This window comes from Parasteatoda tepidariorum, chromosome 3 (genome assembly GCF_043381705.1).
Source record: "Parasteatoda tepidariorum isolate YZ-2023 chromosome 3, CAS_Ptep_4.0, whole genome shotgun sequence".
NCBI lineage: Eukaryota > Metazoa > Arthropoda > Arachnida > Araneae > Theridiidae > Parasteatoda > Parasteatoda tepidariorum.
In genome coordinates this window covers 67,169,101-67,187,710 of record NC_092206.1, presented here as the reverse complement: position 1 = coordinate 67,187,710, position 18,610 = coordinate 67,169,101, and the positions used below count along the sequence as shown (strand labels likewise).

The 18,610-nt window shown below is 29.0% G+C and overlaps 1 protein-coding gene across 1 annotated transcript in view; it reads left to right on the top strand.

Moving 5' to 3' along the window:
- Positions 1 to 475: 475 nt before the first annotated feature.
- LOC107454354 (Semaphorin 5c) overlaps positions 476 to 18,610 on the top strand; it is a 67,167-nt gene continuing 49,032 nt past the window's right edge. Inside the window, exon 1 of the mRNA XM_016071526.4 lies at positions 476 to 811. The gene's annotated coding sequence lies outside the window, so the exon portion shown is untranslated. The remainder of the gene's footprint in view (positions 812 to 18,610) is intronic.

Below are 18,610 nucleotides of genomic sequence, written 5' to 3'. Positions count from 1 at the left end.
ATTCCTAATATGATTTTTTAAAAAAAAAATTAATTTAATGCAAGCAAAAAATAATAATTTTTTTTTTTTTGGGGGGGGGGTTCTATATTAGGGGTTTGAGTTTACGTGAATGGCTAAATGATTTCAATCTTGCATATTTTATTTATTTAAATGACATTACAGGAAATTCTCATGTTCTTCAAATAAATAAATAAAATTAATGAAAATTTTGCACCAGTTCAACACGCTTTTTGTATTATTATTTTTTTCTTTCGTTTTTATTGTTTTGACGGAGAAGTTTATTCCTTCTCCGTCTTTAAAATGCCATGTATGAAATGTATCTGTGAAATATATATATCGCCTCCAAACCTAATTAAAATATCTTTAGCAAATAAAAAAAAATCAGAAGTATCTATTTTATTTTATTAACCCATCTAAAAACCATTCACTAAAAAACGCCAATTAGTTGGCGAACATTTGGCGCGGTTGTTATAGCAACCTCAAGTTGTCTCCGAAATCGTACACACACAAACTCAGCAGCTCCCCAACTCAAGAAAAAACCTTGCTCTGCAAAAGTGATCTTTGACGGAATGATAGTTGAACTAATCCCTGGATTTTGGCTGTGTTTTTATTTTTACTAAGCATACGCTTCTCAAATTTGTTTTCTATGTTCGAGTGCATCATTCTGTTGTAGATTTCGAATAAATTTGCGATGTTGCACGATATTACTAACTGTGTGTAAAAGTGTGTGCATCTTTTCGGATTTTACGTTACTCCATATCGACGCGAAGTCGAGGACAGCGTTATTTATCCTTCAACGTGAGTTGATTCGGTAAGTAGTTCTTCAGATCAAATCACATGCTCCGAGACTAGTACGCGCAGTGCGGTTCAGCGCATGAATTTTTGATTACTGGTTAAAGTTAAGAATAATTGATTTCATTAACATCTGGTGTTATGAAACAGGTGTATGCATTCCATTCCTATATAGGGGATTTAATTAACGCTATTTAGAATATGATTTCTATTTATGATAATTATCTCTGATTCAGATTTTATTATTATTTAAAATTTAAGACGCAAGTTAGAAATTTTAGAAATAAAAATTATATTTAATTCGATTTTTTTGCACTACGAATTTTTTCGTTTAATATTTCAGAAAGTCAATTTATAGATAGTTAAATGTCATGCCAGCATGTGTTAATTGTAATCTACGAAATATTCTACATTCATTTTATAATGGTTAAAATTGGTATAGATCAATTATGTACCTATGTATTACATTTTAATGTAAATATTAGAATATACAGTAAAAAAATTACAATGTATAAATAGTAATAAAACAGTAAATTTGTACACTATTGGCAAATTTAATTTTTAATCTGTTTCGTAAGATGGTCCATTTTATAAGAAAATTTACTGAGAATTTAAATGCAATTAATAACTGAGTAAATTGTAATATTATTCATAATTAGATTTTAGATTTTTCATTTTTTTCAAACTATTAGTGAAATAATTTTTCATAATTAATTTAATAAAGAAATTAACGTCATATTTTTGAAAAAACATATAATAATTATTGTTGGTATCAGTGATAAAAAACTGTCTAGCAAGTTAGCAAAAGTCAAAATTTTAATCCACCAACTATTAACTATGCATTTTGAGAATTTTACAGTAATTATTCCTTTTTTTTAAAAGATTTATTTTCTCAGGTATAAATAGTTATTTGTTTGGAACATATTACGTAAATAATGGAATAAAACGTAATCATGTTAATCTAATCAGAAACTATTATTAAATTAAAAAATATTTTATGCTCTTCATTACAATATTTATAAAATACAAAGGCTTAAATTCAAGGATTTAATTAAGGGCTTAAAACTTTCAGGCAGACATAATTGTTTTGTTTTTTTTTATTTTTATTTTTTTTTTATTAACCGTAAATGTTCCTATTAATCTAAACTTTTATCATATATGCTATATTAACCTTTTTTTTGGCAGTTAAGAAAAAAAGTATTTAATCAAACCTAATTTGCTAAAAAAAATGGCTAGCTTTTTAGAAATTTGGTGCCTTTAACAGTATTCCAATGTTTAAAATTAGTCTGGTTAAAAAACAAATATTTTCTGTTATGGTTACTTTTCAAAGCTACCCTATGTCAAAGAGCGAAATTTGCTCGCAATTCTCTCAATTGCAGCCAGCAGGGCTGAAATTGAGAGTGACAGTGTTATGTCAAATATGAAGTGTTCAAAGTATGAGAACATGTCTGATATTTTTCTTATTTTAATGACTTTCTATTGATATGTGGATAATATTAAAACCCCTGAGATCTCATAGAAATCCTATTTTAAGCAAATATCATTACTTTGCAATAAATAAGTTTCTATTTTACAATCTATATTCTTCTATAATTTTGATCATCAAAATGTTATTCATATTACATCTGCTAACAATTAAAAAATTATTCAGATTTTCCATGAAAATAGTGGCTAGCGAAAATTTTAATTTGGCTAATACCTTTAGAACTGAAATTTCATGCCATGTAGTGTGAAATTTATGAATGACTTATTAAATTTCATGCATGAAAAGACATATAGAGGAACAAAATGGCCGTTAAATGTTCCTTTTGTTAGAGAAAAAAATATTTCTTTTAAGAAAAGAAATCGTTACTAGAAAGTGAAACTATTGGCGCCCATAAAATCTCCCCAAATGGTTATTTCCTCTTTTTATGTCCCCGAGTCTCCTATTGTCAAACATTTATGTGCTTCAAAGGTTTAAAATGCTATAAACATATATATGTGTTGTTTTTCTATTAATGGGACACTTAAATTTGTATTAGATTTACATCAGAAATAAATTGTGTATTTTCTTTGTCCTAACCGTAATAATGTCAACTAACAGGGGGGAAGGGGGATTTTATTTATTTCATTTTATTTATTTATTTATTCTATTACAATTTAGTGGAAGATAATAAATTTATGGTATTATTACATTTATTTATCTCAAATTGAACTCATTTGGCGGATTATGAATTATTTCGATTCAATATAACCAGCTACTATACCATTAATTACTGTACTAAATGTTAATATTTTTTGCAGTGCACTGAAATAAATCGTAATCATGAATAATTTCTAATTGCTTAAAGAGGGTTCAATGTTCTACAATAATATTGGGTAATTCGGTTATAAAAGGATTAATTTGCAAAATAATGTGGTGCACATTACTAAAATTACGGACAATATTATGGTATAATACGTTCCAATTTCAACAGGAAGGGCTAAAGCAAAATCATCAAATTGAGCCATAAATTGACTTTCTTAAAAAGTAGTGTAATTTAATTTCATGTATAGTGCCTGAAAAAAAGCGAACACTTTGAATAGCTTTTGATCTAATGATCATTTGATCAAAGGTTATTCATTAGGTTCGCCTTTTTTTTCTACACTGTACTTATTAATAGTGCTAAAGGAGAGCTTGATTCCCAATGAGATGACCCAGGTTCGAATCTCAGCGATGGCTGGTCGATATAAATCTTGCACCCGGCTAAAATATCCCTTGTTCTAGACGTATCATGGGTTAGATTCCCTTTGCTGTTGTCGGGATAACCGTGGGTGTTTTTCGTGGTTTTCATCTCTTATGTAACGCAAATATGGCTTAGTTCCATCTAAGAGTGCCATCACAAAGGCTAGCTTTTTCTAATGCTTGATCCCGGAGTTCCCTTTTCTTCTGGGTTAGGTTAAAAATTACAAGGCTGTGGAATTGAACGTGGATAGTTGTTAACTCAGATTTCGGTCGGTAGTTCAACGCCGTTTATAAAATAAAATATTAGTGCTAAAGCCAAATTCGAATTAATGACACGTAACTTTATTTATTTCTTAAAAAAGTATTATTGCTTTTATTAAATACATTTTTCTATATTTTAAGGAAACTTTATGTTGTAAAGCAAAATTTTGCCGTTTGCACTTCAGCGATGTTATTCTTTGTTATTTAAAGTTTCTGTTTATGTTCTTAACGTATCAATTTTATGTGTCATTGATAGAAATTAATCAAAACATAATGCTTATTTAATTTATTCTTACCAAATGATGCTAAGCTGTAAAAAATTACACTACATGCAGTCTTACGCGAATATACAAAATATAGTACTTATTTAAATTATTGTAACATTGTATATTTCCATATAAATTTGCTAGTTTTATGAACTTGCAAAAATTAAAAAAGTAAGCATAGAATCAATTAAATAAACAAAACACTCGATATTTGCTGATTGTAGTCCATGATTGACCGACTTATCAATATTTTTACTCACATTTAAAAATAAAAATTAGTTTATGAAAAAGCGACTAAGGTTATAAAATAGAACAAGTGCTTATTATCACACTGAGTTTATTTTATTTCCTTTTATCATTTCGGACTAAGTTTTTATCCCCCAAAATATAAATGCACGATCTGTTTACGCTCCACTGGAAAGCATCAAATTATAGTTTCTGCATATGAAATGGAAGGGAGGGGGAGGTTTTAGAAAGAACAGATTTCTTCCCTGCATCTCTGCCTGAATATAGTAATCCCGCCTCCTCCCTCAAGACGTTATTCCCCCTCATACGGGGGTCGGAAAGTTGTGTTTTGGCGGGGGTAACCTCCCGCTGGCGACCCCAAGAGGGCCCCCCATGCACGTGTTCTCCGTCTACGTCTTGAGTTGAAAGATGCTATTCTTCAAGAGAGGGTCCTAGGGAGTATTGAAGTGTAAGAAAGAAAAAAAAAAATCGTAAATTTGGACTGTTTTTTGACTTCGAAAAAATAAATCGTAAATCAGAATTAAATATTGCTCCTGTTATATTACTAACGAAACTTTGAATGCATGTTTAATAAACGACTTGAGTTACAATTTCTCACTAAAGAGAAGTTTAGAGTTAGAACACACCTTTCTGTGTGGTGTGTAGTTTTTATTGCCAAATGTTTAACGCATAATACTTAATCATTTTAACAAAATAATTTTTATAAATTTTTATGTTTAACACATCGCGATAAATTGAATATACTTATAAAATATTAAAGTTAGTAAAAACTTCGTGAAAAAAAGATTAAAAAGGCAGAACCAACCTTAAGAAATTCAAATATACTGAAATAGAACAACATATAAGTCTATGCTGTTTCAACCATTTTAATACATTTGGATTATTAATTACTTATTCTGCTTTTTTATTCTGTCTTTTAAATACTTACAAAGTATTTAAAATTTAAATGTGCTTCTAAGAAATTTTAAAATAACATAGTTTCTTAATCATTTATAATTCTACTCAAATTTCGTTTTTTTTTTTAGTTCATCAAATCCTGATATAATCAATGGTAATAATGATTTAAATATTGCTATTGAAAATGTGTTTGTTAATTATAAAAAGAGCTGAACATACTATAAGTTAAAATTAGAGGAAACATCGTTTAAATCTTTTTGTTTTTCTACGTTAAATTTTTATAATTCAAAATGTAACGTAGAGCAGGACAAGTAAAAAGAAACTCCATATGTATTTTTAATTAATTAGTTTTTTCGTTAATATTTTATTTGATGATTAAGTCCCAGATTTATATTTCGCTATCACTAGCATAAAATGGTTCAAAGTGCATTTTCATGACTAAACACTATTCTTTAAAATTGTGTAACTGTTTTAATTTTGAATCTATAAACTTATAATATCTCTAGGGTAAATTTTTCTATTTATTTTAAGAAAAGAAGAAACACGTAACTGAAACAAACATTTAATACTAGGAACGAGTACAATAAATAAATAAAATAAAAAACTGGATATCAGAATAAAATTGGGTAATTCGAATAATCTAAATCGTGATTTAAATAGCAATTTAAATCTCTTAATTTTTTGTTAAAAAAATCGATGATTTAAATTTCCCGCATTTTTTTAAAGAATTCATTAATTTAAATCACCTTATTTTTTAAGAATTCTAATTTCATTGATATTGAAGATTTTTCTCAGAGAAGTTACGAGAGAAGGATGTATGAAAGTTTTTATTCAATATTCAATATAGACTAATAAATTTTAAAAAAATGAGATAGGGGGAAAGGTACAGAATGTTGATAAAAGTGATATGAAACTTTAAAATTTTAATTTTCCATTATCTATATGTCATATAATTTAGCATTTTTAATTACATCCATTTAGTTTTATGTTCTTTTATTTAAAAACAAGTTCTTTGAAAACTTATTAAATGCATATGTTGTTGATGTATATAAATAAGGATGAAAGACTTGTTCTGTTTGGATTTGCTTATAAACATTTTTATTTTTTTCTGACTTATTTTAATTTAGTCTTCTTCATTTGATATCTAATTGACAAGTTGAGTCTGATATATATGTATATGTATATGTGTGTTGTTCTTGAATGAAGATAACTTTGGTTTTATTTATTCAGTGATTAATTTTTAACAATTTAATTGTTATTTTAACTATTTCAGTTAGATATTTTACGTATTTTAGTTATAATAATAATATTAATATATTTATTAATATATTGATTAAGAACAGTAAAAATAAAATCAGAAAAATTTGATTTATATTAAAATAATTTAATTTTTAAATAAAAATCTGATTTGTTTAAACAAAATTAGATCAAAAATATCTGGAATAAAACTAAAAACCTGGAAATTCAATCTTTTTCGTTTCGTTGGCGTAAATTCAATGTCAATGGTTGAATAAAATCTGTATTTCTAATTTATTAACTGTTGCAACAAAATATTAGCTGTCAAGACTGTTGTATTAAAAAAATGTCAAAACTAAAAAAAAAAAAAAAAAAAAAAAAAAAAAAAAAAAAAAAAAAAAAAATTAAAAAANAAAAAAAGATAAGATAAACAAATTCCATTTTATGCATTTACTTTGACTTCTAGTACCGAAAAAAATGCTATAAATCAATAAAAATAGCACATTTTATTAAGCATACACTTAAAATTATTCAAGATGGTTTCGAAATAAAATTGCAGCCGTGATTAAATCACCGATGCTTGCAAAATGTTCCACTGTTCTAAGCTGAAATTCAACATACTTACACATGGAGAAAACGAATGAAATTCTATTCCTAAATTATAGTCGAATTTTAAGTGATCTGCCTACCAAAGTACCTATTTCTTATGATTTTTTTTTTCATTGACTGAGTGACTCGTAAAAAGAGGGAAAAAGTTAATTTCCAAAATTGATTTAATTATCTTCTAAAGCGTCTCCCTGAATCATTATTTCTATTGCATTTCCTTTTCTTTTATTGTTAGTGTCTACCCCCATCTCCTTTCGAACATTTTCCCTCATTATTTCTTATAAATGATTTCAAACGACATATAATTGCAAAGCACCCCAACTCCATTTGTTGTTCCAACGAATTATTTTCTATATTCCACTGTAATATAATCCTCTGTCCCTCTATCTATTTTTCTAACTTTTTCTTTCACTTATCGTTTGCTTCATTTCGCCTTTAGTTAGATAATTGTTTGATTATTTATTGTGAAAAGACTTGCCTACATTTTTAAGAAGAACAATTTTTTTACAGCTATTCCTATTGTTTACCCTTCTAATTTTTATTGATAAAAAATATAGAGTGATAAACTAAAATAACTGATTTTATCAAGTACATCCCTATTTTCGTCATCGTAGGTAAATCATGGCATTTGTCGATTCAGAAGCCAATCAGGATCGACACGCATGCGTGACGTTGCTTACAGGTATCCAATTAAATCTGATTTAAATCATGTGGTTAGGATAATCTGATCACTTCACTTCTTCTCGAGTTGTAAGTACTCAATTAAAACGGCAGTAATATCAAGAATTTATTTGAAAATGGGATACCTGCAAGTAACGTTGTGTGGGTGTCTCGATCCTGATTGGTTGTTGAAACGTGGTATTTGTTTATGTTAGCAACTGTTCTTTCCATTCTATTTCGAGTAAGCCATGCCCGTCTAGTATCAATTCTCTCACGTGAAACATTCAATATTCAAAGATTCTTTCACAAGGATTTTAATTCTTTTACTCTATATTTTTTACGTAGTACAAAGACAGAATGAAGTCACGTAGAACGTAGATAAACTAATTATGCATCGAAATTGCCAGGTACACAAAACAAACATATATCATGATTAAAATAAAATATATAAACAACTAATAAATCTAGGTGAAGTAAAAGATGTAGACGAGAAAGAATTATATTTCAACAAATTCGATGTAAGATACGGCACTGTATTTAATTAACTTCGCATTAATTAATATTCTAACTTATGTGGAGACAATTAGCTCAACTGTAACACTTCATTTTGCAAAATCTCACCAAATTGGCGATATTTTAAAAAAAATTAATAACCTTTAAAATATTTAAGTTTTATTAGTTGTTTCTAAAGCCCAAGAAATTCTTTGCGGCTAAATGGTAAGAGGAAGTGGTTAGTGGGGAACCTAGATTGTGTCGAAATTAGTTCTGATTTCTGTCTTACATCAATCCTGATTTCTGCCTATTAGTCAAGTTGCATTTTACTTGCATACCTTGCGAAAATAATTTTCAGTACTTACTGCGCAAATATTATTACAAAAAAAAAAAAAAAAAAAAAAAAAAAAAAAAAAAAAAAAAAANTTTCAAATGCAATTGTCAAAAATTTAAATGTAAAAAACTGATACGATTTAGGCAACTCTCCTCTAATTAGTGAAAAGTTGTTAATAATGTTAAGAAAGAACGAAAAAGAAAAAAAAGTGGTTTCTAATTTTTTCAAATATTTATTTATTTATTTTTTTTTCTGCTACAACAAACCAAATATTTCGGATGACAGCATTCCCCCTTCCCATCTACAGCACTAGGTGCACGTGACCATCTGCTTTATTTTAAACTAACAAAACCATGTTTTGATGAAATTTCCTTTATTTTGTCCTAATGTTTCCATATAATAACTGAAGAAGGCCGTTAGCACTTGCACGCTTTAATGTTTTCCGCGTAAGGGAATCCCCTTGTTTTCCCGCGTAAATCTATAATTGGGCAGTAGTAAACATTGGGATTATGTCATGGAACAAAACGCTACAACTATCGTAAAGCCGATTCATTCATACCTTTTAATCGTTTGCATTTGCCGTTCCCTTTGCACCTGCCTATGATCAACCTTTTCAGGCCCATCTACTGTGACCACCCTCCACCTTCTCTCTGCACGCGTAGGCGTCCTCACGCACGTAAAAAAAAAAATCACGTGACTTCTACCTTCTTTTGTTCTTGTGGATGCCACTGCCCTCTCAATTAAAATCTGTTGTTGTTTGGGTGTCTTATTTTTTCTTTATTTATTTCATATTTCTTATTACAGTAAAGTTTAAGCAAGGTAGCTTCTTCGTGTAGTTTCTTCTAAGTTGATCGAGTGTTTTGTCTTTAAAAACCTGATTTTTTTTTTCATGGCTAGGATGTTTTGCAGATTAAAATCGATTGGTTTTTTTTATTGCTATTTTCTTTTTTTATAAATATTTGCTTTCGCTTGGAAAATTTTTTCTATCAGTTTTGATTTGAACTTTATTAATTATTTTATATTTTCAGCATTTTGATTTCGGTTTTTGAAAGAAAGAAAATAGTACTTTTTCGAACTGAACATTGTGTATTCTTTATTATCATTTTTTAATTTTAAAACAGTTATTAAAATTGTATTTACTCACACAGAACAATCATTAAAATGTAAGCTGAATTTTTGTTTCTAACCACGGCAATATTAATTTGTCAGTGTTTTCAAAGCTAGACTATGCAATACTATAGTTTTTTGATTGTTAGAAATTGTGATTTCAAATGTTTATAACGGTGAGAATTTATAGATAAAATTTTAAAATTGTGAGCTCGTTTAATATTTTTTGACTTTCAGCTGGATATTTTACAGTAATGTTTACAATAACATTCCAGTTCTTAAGAGAAATTACGTCATATTTACCACGTCTAACAATTATATTTTGTTTTTGTTAATGAGATTTGTTAAATGATAATGATGTCAATTTAAAGAAAATCACGTATAGTTCAATAATATTTTGAAGAATTATTGTGATTTTAAATTAAATTGATTTCTGTTCTGAATAAATATGAATATAATGGAATTGATTTCTGTTCTGGTTGAACATAAAAACAACCATATTGTTTTGATGGTATATTCCTGCTAAATTAACAAGAGTTATTGATATTCTTAAGAACCAACGAAAATTCACGTTAAACAATCATTGAAATATATTGTTGTTGCCATCATGAACCATCATGGATCATCATGGATTGTTTGAACCATCACGGATTATCATGAATTGTTGTTCCATGAGAATCAAACTTTTCTTGATGGTTAACCATCATAGTATTAAAGTAACATGTTTCATCATGGAATGATTGAAGTTTTTTGGCAGATCAAAAACCATGAACACGTAATAGAAAATGTTGGATGATGGTGACCATCAAATTATGTTGGACAATCATAATCATTGTTCATCATCATAAATGTTGGAGAATCATAAATCGCACTAAAACCAACATAAACTATCAAAATTGTTTGATGGAACCATCAAGAATTTTGACTTGTCTAACATCTTGTTTTTTGGGACCATCAAGAATTTTGACTTGTTTGAAATCTTGTTGTTTGGGAGATTGTTATTTTATTGAGAGATTATAACTTATTTTCTAAGAAAGTGCTATAAGATACTGTATTATGTTAAACAGAAACCTGTATCACATTTAGAAAAGAATTATGATATTGTATTGTAAGTAACCATTTATGTCATACTGTATCGAATATTCAATTCGAATTCTGTAACAAATTAAGGATTGTTATTATTTTAGCATAAATATCCTTATATCATCACATGCATAAACAAATTAACAAAAGAAAAAAATATTACATTTGGCATGAAAAAGCTTTTAGGAATGAGAGCAAGGTTTTTTAAGCATCTGTCGTCGTCTTCTCATTCCTAATTTCAGTATCAGTTTTTCTCTCAATCCCAAAATGACGACGGTTTTGTTTATGGTTCGTTGCATGCTCGGCTGATTTCTTTATCTAGTGATGACAGGAAATATGTAAACTGTAGATATTTCGTCAGATATTGCTGTGGTCTTTCACATTTTTACGCTTGTTGAATATCACGAAGATCGGACTTATCATTAATGCTCGCTCCTTCTCCCAAATTGCAAGTAATTTGGTAATTTCAGTCGAATTAAGTTATAAGTATGGGAAGCATTGAACTCATGTTACAATAAAAAATCTACCCTAAAGGGTATTTTTTCTTAATTTTTTGTTTTTGCATCAAATTGAAAAGCCATAGTTTTGTACTTTAAAATCGAGCAAAACTTTAATTAAATAGTCTTACATTCTTGTTGAAAAAATTATCCAGACTTTCAAATGGACGAATAGCTTATAAAAAGAACTATTAAACATCTTTATAAAATTATTCCAATTTAGTGAGATTTTTCCATTTAAATCAAAAATTATGCATCAAACTCAATGCATAATTTTCAATTTTTGTACATTTGTGTGGGTTTGGGTAACACAAAGTTGCAGAAATTTCTCAAAAATTAAATCACCGGCACTTTTTATTTTTAAAAAATGGTGGCTTTTCTTCGTATTAACATTTTGCGTCACTTTCATAATTAGCATAGCAGGCGCTTTCTAAAAAATCTCAACAGTTATTAAAAAATAGCATATGATTCAGTAAAAAGTACGTGAAAGACACGTGGCGTCATATTCTTCGCCATTTAGTTCTAGATGTAAAATCTCGAGTAATGTTCTTTTATCTTATCGCTAATTAGTTAGATAAAAATCAAAAGCGAAATAGGCAATTTTGACCAAACCGGTTATAGTTCATTGAATTTAATCGATAGTGTTCGTAGAATGTTTCTTGATCATTGTACTTTTATGTTTTACTGACTAAATTTGTATGAGTTGCCTCTTCTTTAGAGGATCTGATTACTCATCCATTTCATGGTGATATAAGATATCTAGTTGAATTTGACACCTGCGGTACAAGTTGATCATTTTATAGTTTTCAAATCATAAACGTTATTAAAAATATGTAGCTATGTTAAATTAATTGTTTGATCTATGACAATGACTTACAAATTAATAATCTTTGGACGTATATGTAGTGGTTATTTTAAATGTGTAGCTTTGTTAAATTTATAGTTCGAACGCTGATAATGACGTACAGTTTAATAATCTCTTGTCGTATAGGTAGTTGAAAGTGTAAGATGATTAATCGAGATGTACTGTAAATGATAGTTACGATGCAAGTATACACGTGATCTAATAGTAAAGAAATTTTTTCGAAATTAGTCGTCTGATGTTAACCTAAAGCGGTTTATAGGAACTATCGTCTTATGGTAAAATTAAGCCAAAATTAGGTTGGAGGAATAGAAAACGATAAATTTGATGTGCGTCGCTGATATTTTAGTCTCTGCCGAATCAAAAGAAGACATGTATTCTATTATGTAGAACGTTAATTAGAATTTTGGCGTTGCATTGAAGTTGAAATGAATCGTAGTACTGCCGAATTTTTATTCCCTTCCGTAATTTCATGTTATTCCATTTTTTTTCTTCAATTTATGCTTAATGGACAAAAAAAAAGTTCTTGAAACTTTACCTATGTCTTATATTGCTTCTTATTTTACTTCGTATTTTCTGCTTACGTTTAAACAAATATAAGAAGTCTAGTAAAGAACCCAAATAATGCCGCATGCACAAACATAATATAGTTTCGGTTCTATAATGAAGAACCTTCTTCAGTGTCAAAGAACAGATAATGCCACATAGGCAGACATACTATAGTTTTTGTTCTATAATGAAGAACCATCGTCAATAACGAAACACATGTGGCATACACCGAGCTCTCCGTTGGCGCAGTCGGTTAAGCCGTCGCTCTAACTGCTGGTGAAGACCTGACGGTGGTGAGTTCGATTCTGGTTCCTGACAAAACCGGCGTGTATACGTATCAAAGGGCTTTTTATATCTGTCGAGGCTGAAAAGCTTCTCATTGGCTGTGCTGTGGAAGTTTAGGATGAGAGGTATCAGCTCAGGCGTTGTCGATGTCCTCTGGCCGGGGTCAAAATTACTTGGCCGGTAAGAAATAGAGCCCTGAAAAAGAGGGTATGTGCTTGGCCATGCTTGGGTGATGTAACATACACCGATATTTATGTTTAGAAGCTGAAGAAGGTTCTTCATTATAGAACTGAAACTATAGTGTGTGTTTATGCAGGGCGGGACCGACTATGATGAACTTGGGCCTAGGGCCTGAACTTTGATTTAGTGCTTTGTTTAGAGATGTCCCGTTTTATATTTTCAGACAAAAGGTCTCAATTAAAAAACAACTATTTTTTAAAAAAAAAAATAAGTTCTAAATTGTTGAACAAATCTGTATACATTTTTAAATATCTCATTTCATTGTGCAATGAAAAAATTCGAAATAGTATTTATTTGCTTTTTTTGAAAATAGGTAAGAACATCGAATTCTAATTTTGTTATTCAGATGAATATAGCACAAACATAGAGGCTAAATAATTTTTGCTCATTTAAAACTGAATAATAAATTAAACTAGTAATATTTTTACAAAATGTAGAAGTTCGCATACCACATATTGATAATACTGTTAAAAATAAATATAAGTGCCCAAGGCCCAGATCACATAGACTTACGCGATACTGATGAATTGTGTTTATGTGACATTCCACCACTAGTGCTTAGCAATAAAGCCTTCTTTCAAGCGTGAATTAATGCCTACTTTTTAGGTTTCAAAAAAACATTTTAAAATGACATAAGAACAAAAACTATTTCTCTTCATATTTTTTTTTATCTTCCGGTATAGCATACACATGTTTAAATATTGTTCTTTTTCTTAATAATTTTATTTTTTAAAGTCTCCAATTTTAGAAATCACTCATCAAGCAATGTTTTGTCAAGGTTTCAATGTTGTTGCATCTTCCTTTGCAAACAAGCAACTTGGCAAGCATTAAATCTGTCGTAGCGTTTTAAAAAAAGCAAGCATAAAAAATAAGCAAACTAAAATAAAAAAGGAAAACAGTAAGAAAGTTGCTCAACCTTTTCTTTTCTGTGTCTTTCCAAGGCTTAATCTGAACCTTCTAAGTAAAATGTCAAACGTGCGTAAATTGTACACAAATAAAAGAAAATATCACCTAAAAACAAAACCTATTACGTCAATCCTAGATTCTAAGTCTAAAATAAATCCAACCGTCAGCAGAAATAAGTTCCACAGAATGTGATCTGACAGCGAAAGAAGCAGGGAAACAATGGGACCGTGATCTTTTGTAATGGCCAAGTAAAATGTAAACTGAACTGAAAAAAAAAAAAATTGAGATGGGATTTTAGCCAGAATTGAAGAGGAAGAGCGGAAAAAAGTCGAAATTAGTTTTAAGTGGGGTGAAAAAAAGTGGTCTTTTCTTAAACAGAATTAGTTGCTCTTGTTGCCTGAGAAAGATAGTCTGTTACGCATTTCTTTCTTGAACTGACCCGAAAATGTCAAGAAAAAGACTGCTTTTAGCAGTGTTATTCAAATAAAATGAAGAAATAAACCCTTTTTAAGCTTAATTAAATTATTATTTTTAGAAGTTCTGGGCACTTCTCATTTTAATTAATTTCTTTATCTCCTTAAAAGGAAGTTTTTGAGATGAAATGTTTTTTTTAAAATTTTCTTTTCTAAGTGCAGTTTTGATTGTTGGAAAATCTTTTTCTGCTGTAAAAATCTTCATATCAAAAAGATTCTTTTAAAGAAAAAGCTGAGCTTTAAGAAGGAAGAAGAAGAAAAAAAATGTAGGGAAAATATTAATATTTTTTTTGTTGCTAAATTTGAATTTAGTTTTAGAAATGTATTGTTTGTTGTTGTAACTTTTATCTTATCTAATTAATGATAGTGCCTCTAAAAATCTGTGTCCAATCATTTTTAATTAAATCTGCACTTAAATGAAAAGCAAAAGAAAGAAAAAATTCTAGCACTAATTATGTTTTTGTTCTTACAAATGAAACAAAATTATTGCAATAGTGTCCATTCAAATGTCACTTATTGGAGAAAAATTTTCTTATTCTTGTTGACGAGGGCACCTCTCCTTTTTCGGAAAAAATAAGCAACTTTTGTTTGCAGTGCTTATCTAAAATACTAAATTAAACACCTAATTCCCGCTATTGTCAAAAATTCTTCTGAGAATTGCAAAATAATTAAAATTTGAAAAATGTAATTATTATGCAATTAATTTTCTCGAATTTTATTATTTTGCAACTTTTGAGGACGAAGTTGCCAAAAAATATGCTTACGTTACCAAAAATGTCCTCAAATTACCAAAAACACTTATGTTGAAAGAATTAAAATCGTGAATAAATTTTTCTGCAATGTGCAATGGCCTTTCTTGTAAAAGTTAGAATATTTCTTATCAGATAAATTATTTTTTTTTGTCAAGCCCTGACATTGGCTATTCTTATATAAGGTCAAGAAAGCAATATAAAAAAAAAAAGTAAGGAAAATCTCCACTAACGGATTAAACAATAATTCCTTGTTAGTTTACTCCCTTGTAAAAGTGACTATTCTCGTTTTCCTTCAAAATCTGCAGCTTCTTCTTTTTTTAAATTATTCTGTTATGTATGTTTGCATAAAGTGAGCTGTAAGTGGTCTGTTGTTGAATTAGCCTCTCGCCACCAGACGCAAGGCCAGTTACAGTCAGGGTCACAGTTAAAGAGGAATAAATACTAACTGGCTTTTAAACTCACACTTAGCACGTTGCCGAAGCCATTATGATTCTAACATCGTGACCTATTCGAGAGTCTAAAATTAGCCCTTATCTGATTCCTTTGTTTTGAGTATCTTCAGGTTGGATATTAATTGTTTTTCTTTGCTGTGTGCGGCGCTGTATGGTTACCTATGGCTGTTTACGCTTGATGATTCATTTTGTTGCCATTGAAATAAGATGCTACTTAGATTAGCCATTAAAAACATAATGGTGCTCTTCAATATGCAAATGCAATTACTGATTTGCTCTTCCTGTTCATCTATTGATTCTTTATTAGATAACCAAAAGATAAACCAGTTTTTATTCAATTTTGAAATTCGACAAAAAAAGTTTAGTCTTAATTTAAATTTAATTGAGAGCTGGATGGTAAGCCCTCGAGATTTGTCTGATAATTTACTGAAACATAAAGTAGGAAAAAACTTGATTTCTTAACCTTCAGCAGCGATTCTCAATTTTTTACGACTACGAAACCCTAAACGATCGAGAATCTTTTATGGGAAGTCCGAATACATAAATAAAATTTATAAGCAGCTATGAACATACTAATCATAGAAAGACTACTAATTATTTTAATAATATTTAATTAGAAGAATGAAATTTTTTCTGTTATTTTTTATCAATAAAACTCTTAATATAATAAATTTTACGTCTAACATTTTAATTCGCAAACTTGGGGGGCCAGTTCTTAATTTGTTTTTGGTTTGTATATGTAATGAAATAAACTGAATTATAGTTATTCTTGAGTATGGGTGGTTTTATTTTGAATTGAAAGTTCGAAGAATACTAATGCAATTTTTTTACTGGCAACTTTTTTACTTGCATTTTGCACGAATAATTTTATAAAAATAACCAACATTTCAAATAAACTATGGTTTATTGTTTAGATTTAAATATAATTACAGGTTTAAAAAATAACTTCTGATTTAAACTCTCGGAACCCCAGTGATTATTCCTCGGAAACCTAGGTTCAAAGCTTAACACGGGATTTTTAAAAAGACATTACTCTAAGTAAAATCAAAGTAAGTTAGAAAACGATAAGTTATGAGTCAATTCGCTAGCGAAACTCAATAAACTTAGTGCACTACTATTTCTTTTCTTTTTTTCTCTCTTTATAATTACATTCACTTCCCGAACTATTTTCACTAAGCGAAAGAAGAAACACTGAGTATAGGTGTTCGATTCTTGTTTCAAATCATTCTTATTTTGTTCTTAAACCCTTTTTAACTTCCAAGCTTCCTGGAAGAGTTACTGTACCTGCTTAATTTGCCAAGAAAATGAATCAGAGACAGTCATGCATTGCATTCCTATGGATTCTCCGTCTGCCTACAAAGCTTCTTACTACTTACTTTCTACTTAAAATTTTCGTAATAAGTTTCTTTGTCGGATAAATTAAGTGAATATAATTTAATTCTAATCCAGTTCACCCTTTAATTTTAGTTAAATGAGTCAGTAAATAGAATGGAGCTTGACATGTTCTATCTTGGGACTTGATCTGATTTTATTTGCTGAGCTTTTCAAATCTTTTCGAGTCTTTTTTGCTTAGAGTTAACCTTGTAGTAAACTTTCGTAAGTTAATCAGGTTGAATATATCCATTTAATGCTTTAAGATCTCGTAATTCATAAATTAATAATATTTAAGCTATTCTTTCATATATTTCATTAGAAATATTAATTATTTTTAATGGCTTCTGAGTTAAGTTCAAGGTTATATACGATAGTTACAGAGTTGAATATTGGTAACCGTAAGCCTGAAACAGATCGGTTGATTAATGCCGTCTGTAAATAGATTATTTAAAATAATTATTCCATAAATCATTTAAACTCAAAATCATTTATTCAAAATTTCCTGAAATAATTAATTCTAAGTTTCTGCTATATTTTATTTTATGATTATTCAAGTTGCTGCAATATAACTTTAAAAAAAAATATAGCTTCTAGTTCAAAAGGTTAAAACATAGAAGATTTTTAGAAAACCCTTAACACAAGATTTATATAACAATCCCTTGTCAAGAATTACCCCTTTCTGTCTCTTTACAACATAATCTACTCAGCTTATATTCTTTCTCAGAATCTCCAAAGGTCAAAAGGAGCGTTTATCAAAAATAAATTATAAAAGAAAGTTCAGGTCTCTGTCTTATCATGCACATAAATACATCTAGCTTAGAGAAATAAAATGAACCAGCCAAAGAAATAAATAGAAAAAATCAGTCGTTCTAAGCCTCGTTCTCATTCCAAGCTTTCGTGATTTGAACTCGATTTCTCTGTATTTGTGCTATCTTCCCTATAAGGGATTAGATCTTGTTCTCTCCAAATGGGAGCAATGTGAACACCTGATTTCTTAATTAACGTTTAGAATTTCTCGTTATAGATCGACCGTGGCTTTCTCTTTTTTTCTTCTTCTTCTTCCTGCGCACATAATTTTGGTAATTGCATTTGTATAGGTGCAGCGTTCATAAATTTATCGTTTGGTGAATCGATTAGATATTTTTTTTATATCGTTTGCGTGAGAATCAATTATGAACTTTGATTGGCGTGTAGTTCCTGCTGCTTGCACTGAAAGCATCAACAGATTATTGATTTTGTTAAGATTTCAAAAATTAGATAGTTGTTATTTAAAATTCTGTGAATTCATATGTAACGCGAAAATTCAAACAACATGTTTATCATGGCGCAGCTTTCAAAAATTTATCGTTTGGTGAATCGATTAGATATTTTTTTATGTCATCTTTGTGAGAATCAAAGTGTAGTTCTTACTGCTTTGGTCGAAAACATCGAAAGATAAGTAATTTTGTAGAGATTTTTAAAATTAAATTATTATTAAAAATTATATGAGTTCACATAAAGAGGAAATTCAACTATTTGAATTATAAACATGGTTAT